Source organism: Sparus aurata, chromosome 10, assembly GCF_900880675.1.
Source record: "Sparus aurata chromosome 10, fSpaAur1.1, whole genome shotgun sequence".
NCBI lineage: Eukaryota > Metazoa > Chordata > Actinopteri > Spariformes > Sparidae > Sparus > Sparus aurata.
The window spans coordinates 25,611,259-25,619,720 of record NC_044196.1 but is presented as its reverse complement, the minus strand read 5'-3'; the positions used below and the strand labels follow the sequence as shown (position 1 = coordinate 25,619,720).

General features: G+C 39.2%; 1 long non-coding RNA gene across 1 annotated transcript; it reads left to right on the top strand.

The window, feature by feature from the left end:
* Positions 1–3,931: 3,931 nt before the first annotated feature.
* Positions 3,932–7,260, top strand: LOC115589133 (uncharacterized). Its single transcript, XR_003985485.1, has 3 exons — positions 3,932–4,200; positions 4,288–4,927; positions 5,257–7,260. It is a non-coding gene; the product is annotated as an uncharacterized LOC115589133 (long non-coding RNA).
* Positions 7,261–8,462: the final 1,202 nt, after the last annotated feature.

Here is an 8,462-nt window from a genome sequence, read left to right as displayed (position 1 = left end):
AGGGTGGTACCCCGTGTTCACTAATGACTCATAGTTACCTAGGTTTCATTATTCAAATATAATAAATTTAATTAATTAATAATAACATATTAATTAATAATCAATAATCAATAACGATTCCCAAGTTAATAAGTTAATAAATAATTTGCTGAAAATTGCTGACGTGATTTCCACTGCCTTAGGATTGTCCTCATGTGTGAGGTGTTAGGACAGAGGTGACAAGTGCCCCCCCCCCCCCCCCCCCCCCCCCCCGTCCTAACTGACTCCATCCCTGAGGACACACCAGGGCCAAGTGACCAAGAGGAGGAAGATGACGACGATGAGGAGGAGGAGAGCCAGCCAGGGCCGAGGAGGAAGAGGAGGAGGGAGGATGAAGGAGGACATGAGGCTGCAGAGAGGATGGAGAGGCTCTATTCTGCTGCAGAGGACAATCATTACATTATTTCTGTTATTATTTAGTTAATTTATGAGTTTTAATTATTTGTTCATAATTGTTCATTTTATATAATTCATGAAATAAAATATTGTTCTATTATTACATATTGTCTATTCCATTTAGTATTTACAACTTAAGTACAATTTATAACAGCAAACGGCATCAAGTGCTACTTTTCAGGGACAAGGGATTTAATTTTTTCTTTTATTACTAAGGTTTTAACATTTACAACTATTTACAAAATTACAGCATAAATAACTATTTACAGATTATTATTCGCTATTAACAAACAATTATTATTAAAAACAATATTAAAACAGTTCCAGATGATGTACAGTAAAAGGCTGCGCAGGAGTCCCTGGCGGTGCTGCTGGGCTGGATGGGATGCCACAATAAAGACCCTGGTGTCACTGGGACATCATCTGGGTCGGTACTCAGGGTGTTTGGGGGTCCAGTCTCCTCTGTCCACCAAATCAACTGGGTTTGCAGTTCTGACTCGATCGACGGCTGCCATGTCATTAAGAATGTTTTAAGAAAGAGGCAAGAATTTCATAATATAACAGCAACAACAAAACCACAATAATAATGATGATAATAATAATAATAATAGATTATTACAACAAACAAAGCTCTCTTCCAAACACTTTAAATAGGGATAATGCCTTTAAAACCTAAATATAACCATATGTGGCGATCCGCAGTTTATATGTCAGCATTAACTTAATGTATATGTATGTTAATTACCCCAAACTGTTAGCTAGCTAATAATGTTAATATTTATAACATTACTGTGGGTTCAATAACAACAGGTTTACCTCTCCACGGTCCTCCCAGCCCGAGATAAACCAGAGCCGCTTCTCCTCTTCCTCCACAAGCAGGAGGATTAAAAGGAAATCAGGAATTCCTGTAGCTCAAACAGATCTGACAGTCAAACTTTACTCTTCTTGTCACTTTCGCAGACCTGAACTGCATAAATAGTGATGTACCTGTAGGGGCGGGAACATCTGGTGACACAACCAGGAAATGCTCCGAAGGCTAGACGCGGCCTGCAGGGTGCACTGAAGTACACTCATTCGGTGAGACCCAAGGGAGGGTCCTTGAAGTGTGCAGACCCTGAATAGAGCTCATTACTAATTTTAATTTCCCATCTCTCTCTCTCTCTCTCTTTCTCTCTCTCTCCCTCGTCCTTTCTTTCAGTGCACATCTGACAAGGCGGAGCTAATAGATAGGCATGAGATTTCTCTGTGGTCCATCCAGCCCGTGACTCTACCTGTTTATATGTCTCAGTGGCTGCCTCAATGGAGGAGCAAATTACTCCTTCATTTTGCAGTAAGCGGAGCAGACAGGTTGGCACTTCCTGATTAGGAGGAGGTTTGTTTCATGTTTCTGCTCTGATGGGGCCTCACAGAGTCAGACATTGATGTCTGTCATTAATGAACTCCTTAAAAGACTTCTGAGATGTGCTTAATGGGGAGAGGGACCCTTTTGATAAAAACTTGAGTTGTGTTTGCTTACTTCTCTTTCGACTGCAGGTACAAGCATTGAAATGCTTTGTTGTTATGTTGTCATTATAACCAGGTTTCACTTGAATCAAAAATTCTGTTCAAGTTCATTGAAGGGGCATTCTCTGAAAAGAAATTGTCAGAAGAGGGAGAACATGATGGGGACCTCAAATTCACAATTCAGTTACAGCGAGTTAAAAAGTCTTATAAAGTCTTTTGTAGCTCTGGAGGCGATTTATCAAATCTGATAAAATAACCTTGATATTGTCGATGTGATATTTTCAGTGTCTCAACAGAGAGCCTGTATTACTAGGGTTTAGATCAGTGGAAGCCAGTCAGGTAACATGTTGCACCCCACCAGCCACAAAGGTTTATTCAGAGTTAACAACCATAATAAATTCTTATTTAATATTTTAATGAGTAAATCCATTTTTTTGGAGCATTTTAATAATAGTTATAGTAGTTAATAATGTAATGAAATTAAGGGTGGCCCCAAGGGTCAATACACAATTCTATTTCACAAAACATTTTACAACACATTTCACAAAACACATACATAATGTGTCCTCTCACTTTCACTTGTGATGTCTTACTTGGAAAGACAAATATGTTGGAAAATACTGCTGTTACAGGTCTAATCTCCATTTCCCCATACTGACCCAATCCTCATTTCAGCCTCTCTATACCAAATATATACCCTATACCCATTGGACTGTGACACGTGATGATCAGAGTGTTTGTTGGATGCTTAACTGGGTTAAGGATTTAGTTCTTATGAAAAGTCATTGTGAGCTCTCAGCCTTGGGGAGCAGAGCAACAGACAGAGCTGTCAGTTTGTTTACCAGAGACGCTGCTGAACCAACTTGCCTCCAATGTCATATATAAGTGGGAAGGAGCTTGCTTGTAATGGAAAAAAAGGCTGAGAGCAGCTGGGTGGATACAGATTGTTTGAAAGTTTTTGTTTTTTTCTTCCGACGCAAACTAGAAGACAACATATTCAAGGTTGTTCAATTATTCATGTTTTGGGATCTTCTCTCTCTTTTCATCCAACAACACTAACAAGACCTTCACAGTATTACCAAGAGGATGTTTGTTTACATGGATCAGATTCAGAGCAGGAAAATAGCTCACCAGGGTCAGATGATTGCCACAGATTTTGAAGGGCAGGGTTTTAATGAATGGCCTTGAGACATGGCAGGAGGAATAAATGCAATGCACAACAGAGCCAGAGGGAGGCCCTTCTCAGTGTTAGCGACATGCACAGGACAGTGCACAACACAAAGGAGGACTTTCATTCATCATTGTCTCCTTTTTCTGAGATGCACAAAGCAATGCACTCACACACACACACACACACACACACACACACACACACACACACTCACTCACACATAAACTAACACACACACACACACAGAGCACAAAGAAAGCAAGCACAGAAAGGGACCTGTCACCAAGAGACTATCCCAAAGTGATGGGCTGCACACATAGTGGTGATATGTGTGCAGCCAATCACTTTGGGTAATGCAGAAGGAGAGTACTCTGGTGAGGAATCTTACAGTTTTTTTGGATTGCATAAACACTAAAATCAAAAGTCGTACACAATTATAAAAACCTTACACTCAAGGAGCAAAACTCCGGACCAGATTAGCACAACTATAAGCACAATGTCAGCTTCACACTTTTTGCACACAGTAAATTGCAAAACACTAAACACACTTGTATACATTAGACACAGATGCATATCATGATGTCACTTCCTTGCAAATTCCAAAGCACTGACTTTCAAATGACCGAACTCATTATCTAATTGGTTAAACACAACACTCAGGTGCACCAACACATGATTGCTTAATTGTAGACACACCAATCAGGTTCAAGCACTACAAAAAGGCAGCAGGTGAGTTCACCTGTCTTCTACCACAATGGAACAAGTAAGACGAGGAAGAGTAAGATGAGAGGAGGAATTCAAAGAGAAGGAGAAGGAGGTTAAGGCAAATGCCATGCCAGAGGTCAAGGCCGAGGTGGAGGTAGAGGAAGAGGAAGAGGACGAGGACGAGGCAGAGGCAGAGAAAGACCGGAAGCAGGAATACATGCCCTAAGAGGGAGAGGACCAAATTTATCAAATGAAATTCAGGCAACATAAGTTGACCATGTGGTGAACCACGGACTGACGCTGAGGGAGGCTGGACTGAGAGTTCAGCCAAATCTTAGCAGATATACAGTGGCATCTGTGATCAGGACATTTCGACAAGAAAACAGGTAAAAACTAATCTTTCTATAAAAGTAATCAACTGCTTAGTATGTACCATATCAGCACTGTTCATACTAGTTCCTGTGAGATCCTAGGATTCAGGGGCGAGAGCGACAAGGAGGGAGGGGGCCTATTTTCACACAAAAACAAGAAAGAGCAATCATAAACATGGTTCTGGCCAATAATGCAATAACTCTTAGAGATTCAATTCAAGTCAACATCATTGGCGACGATGGCATTTTCAATAATGTTCATCAGGTCTCTCTCTCAACACTGGCACGCATCCTGAAAAAAATCAACTTCAAATGAAACAACTGTATCGAGTGCCTTTTGAGCGGAATTCGGAGAGGGTCAAACAACTGCGGCATGCATATGTGGAGGTAATGTATGTATTGTTCACTTTAGCACTGTGATGTTGTAGACCCATAAATTTAACATAATAGTATGATGATTTGAAGTGTTGTGATTTTGCATGCAGTAGCTTATGAACTCCCACAAGGTGGCGCAAAGTGCTCACCGATGGGTCTAAAAAGCAGCGGTAGAAATGAAGAAGAAACAGGAAGTGGAAAAACAAGCAAGACGAGCGCAAGTGCGAGCGCAGCTTTTTGTGAACAGCCAGAGTGAAAATTAATCTACTGATTAAGTTCGAAATTATTGTTGTTTGAGAAGATGATGTTTTGTCGCCAGAGGATTAAGGAGGACGACTAACTAATGTGTTTTGATGACTATTCTCCGGTGAGTGTTACGTTTTCAGTGCTAGCTTAACTTTGTTAGCTTGAGCTCATTTCACGAAGGTGAGTGATGAAAAAAAAAACCAATCGGAGGAATGTGAGGTGTTTAGAAAAAATGTTTATCACTATTGATTTTACGATGTATGAGATACTGCTAGTAGAAATGATAGCCTTTTAAGTTTTATTTTCTTGAAAGTGTGTGTATTTGTGTTGTAACTGTGTGAATAAGAAAATATGAAAAGATATCAAAACAAGCTGCTAAGATCTACAGATGCTGCATAGTTTAAAGAATCAATATGGACTTTAACTAAGGTTAAACTCTACACTATGCAGGTTGGTTTTTTTTTTATGGTTGACTTCTGAGAGGAGGCGACGGCGACTCGCAGTGGTTTCAGCAGGTGAGCGGCAGTCCAGTCGCTACTACAGCTTCAAGTGGAGCCACTCCGTGGATCGAGCTACTGCAGCTTCAACTGGATTCCAGATAAGATTTGACAGAACATTAAATAAAGGGGCCCCTACATAACTGAACTGAGACTGAACTAACTACCAAGGAGACAAAATGATTACAAACTTTTGACTGGACTAAGTTGAACTTGAAAAAAGACATTCTCTTTTATGAGCAAGATCCCACTTTACAGTGGAGGTGATTTTGTTTTTGGTTATTATAAGTACCCGGGTACAGTAATTTACATTTGGCCAATTGAGGCATTTTGGTTAATGGTTTTATTGTGAACTTAGAGAGCTCTGAGTTACCAGAGGTACCTTTGATTTCAATTGAACCTGGTTCAATGTATTCTATTTTTTCATTTTGATCAAAGCATAGCATAGAGGTGAATCAGCACTTATTGAGAGAGGTGTGTCTGATTTTTTTTGGTGAATAAATGCACCCTAATATTGTTGAAATGATACACTTGTGTTGTGCTTATTAATCCTCCAATTAGAACTTAGATTTGAGATATTGATGTCATACTATTCCTCAGACTAACCTCCCTTACTCTTAGTGTTACAATGTTAGACACTGCAAGCTAAATTTACTGTGTATTAGATCCATGCTAAACTACACATTCTTGTCTTTCCCTGTATTACAGAGTTTTACAGATGGATGCTGAAGAAATCCCACACGAGTTTATCTACATCGATGAGGCAGGGTTTAACTTCACAAAATTAAGGAGAGGCAGAAACATCATTGGCCATAGGGCTAAAATCAACGTCCCAGGACAGCGTGGGGGTAACATCACCCTCTGCGCTGCCATTACACAGAATGGGGTCCTCCTCCGTCATGCCAATATGGGCCCTTATAACACAGCTCACATTCTGACATTTCTGGACCAACTGCACAACATTCTCACAGTGAACCAAATACAACAGATGCAATACATTGTCATCTGGGACAATGTATCATTCCACCGTTCTGCACAGGTCCACAACTGGTTTCAGCACAATCCTCAATTTTCTGTGCTATACCTTCCACCATACTCTCCATTTCTCAATCCAATCGAGGAGTTCTTCTCAACGTGGCGGTGGAGGGTGTATGATCTGCAGCCCCAGGTTCAAGTGGCCCTCATTGAGGCCATGGAGGAGGCCTGTGACCAAATTGACGCCATAGCCATTCAAGGATGGATTCGACATGCACGGCGGTTCTTCCCTCGTTGTCTTGCTAATGAAGATATCGCCTGTGATGTCGACGAAATTCTCTGGCCTGATCCAGCTCGGCGAAGAGATGATCACTAATATTTTCCCTGCTGGATTTTCTTTTCTTTTTTTGTCAGTCCTCCCCCATATCTTTTTATAGTATCTTTTTTTTTTTTTTTGGATTGGGTGTGTATTTTTTGGTTTTTTGGTGTTATGCACAGTACTGTTGTAGCATGGACATTTTTTGTTGAAATTTTGACTGATTTAGATAAATACATTATATTTTCATTACTTTCCAGCATTGGCCTTGTGTTGTATTTGGTGAATTTTTTGTATTGTATATTTGCACTTTCTCTGTGTACTTCACTTACATTACTCAAATAACTGAGGAATAGAATTGCTAAAAGTGTTTTAGGTTAAGCGCAGCAGTGTGTAACTGGTTCAGACAGAATTAAGTCATATGAAACGTGTGTGTTTTCATATGGTAACAAAATATCATTTTTATAAAGTAGTGTATAGTTTTTACAAGACTGTTTCATTTTGCAAAGGATGTGAGGTGTTCTGCAAATTGTGTGTATGGTTGTGCTAATTGTGTATAGTGTTTTGAAAAACCGGGCCCTCTATTCGAAATCGTGCTTAAGCAATTGAAAAAAACTGTACATGGAAAAGTACAGTGACGTGAAAATAAAATATCATTTTTGTCCATCTTGAGGTTCAAAAAATGCACCTGATGTGTTCAGCGGGCTAAAAATGTGAACACAGATAAAGGTCAAGTTCAACTTTGTCTTACATACCAATTAACGGGAGTCACAGTAAAAAAATGTACATGATACATCGGTATGTTGTCAAATATGTGTCGATATAGAAAATTAATTTTTATAGAACATAATTCAGAAAAAGACACCTTGGGTAATTTTTTGATATTGAATTAAAAAGCAAAGTTTACTATTTCAGAATAGAAAAGAATATCGGCACATATGTGATTTCAGTACTTTTTTACTACGCAAAAATGACACGGTGCAAATCACAAAAAATATTTTTTGTTTTTTTGTTGTTTTTTTTGTTCAGACACTGAGGTTGGCAAAAGCATGCCTGAGCTGGGCTCTGATACTTTATTATTAGCAAAGAGGAGTGTAGAAAACATTGAAAAATCAGTTAAACTTTCCTTGATTACACCTTGATAATAATGTGTTTATTAATTTAATAGTTCTAAGCCAATATTTGGTTAAGTAGCTCAAACAAATAAGTTGTGCTTGATTTGGTAGTTGAAAGCTGTTCTTTCAGATTGTTAGATACATACTTAAAGGGTAATTCCACCATTTTCCACATTAAAGTGTGTTAACAGGTCTTGGGAGTACTACTGCATATGTGACAAAAGCAGTATAAAGCCTTTTGTGGCTCCAGAGGATGCTGCATGTCATCTGATAAATTACCTCTGGTGATGTCACTCTGGCTAAGTTGCACTGTGGGTAATGAGGCACCAGGTTTTGAAAAGCAGTCTACTGGTCCAGCATCCCAATCGATACAATAGAACCAGAGATATAAGCTTTTTCTATTCCATGCATTCTACTTTGATTTCAAAACCTGGTGCCTACATTACCCACAGTGCAACATAACGACTGAGTGACTTCACTGGAGGTAATTTATTACTTTACATGCAGCTTTTTCTGGAGCCACAAAAGGCTTTATACTACTTGCTTCACATCAGACTTAAACACACCTTACTTGTAAAATTGGCAACATTATCTTTTGATCAACAGTTAGGTAAATATAAGTATTGGTCTGGGCTCACTAATAAGTGACGTAGATTGGGATCAGGGCCAAAGATGTCAAAACTTGAATGATTTTTGCTTAAAACTATATGCATTTGTATTGTTTGTTAATAGATTTGTGAGGTTTCACAGCCT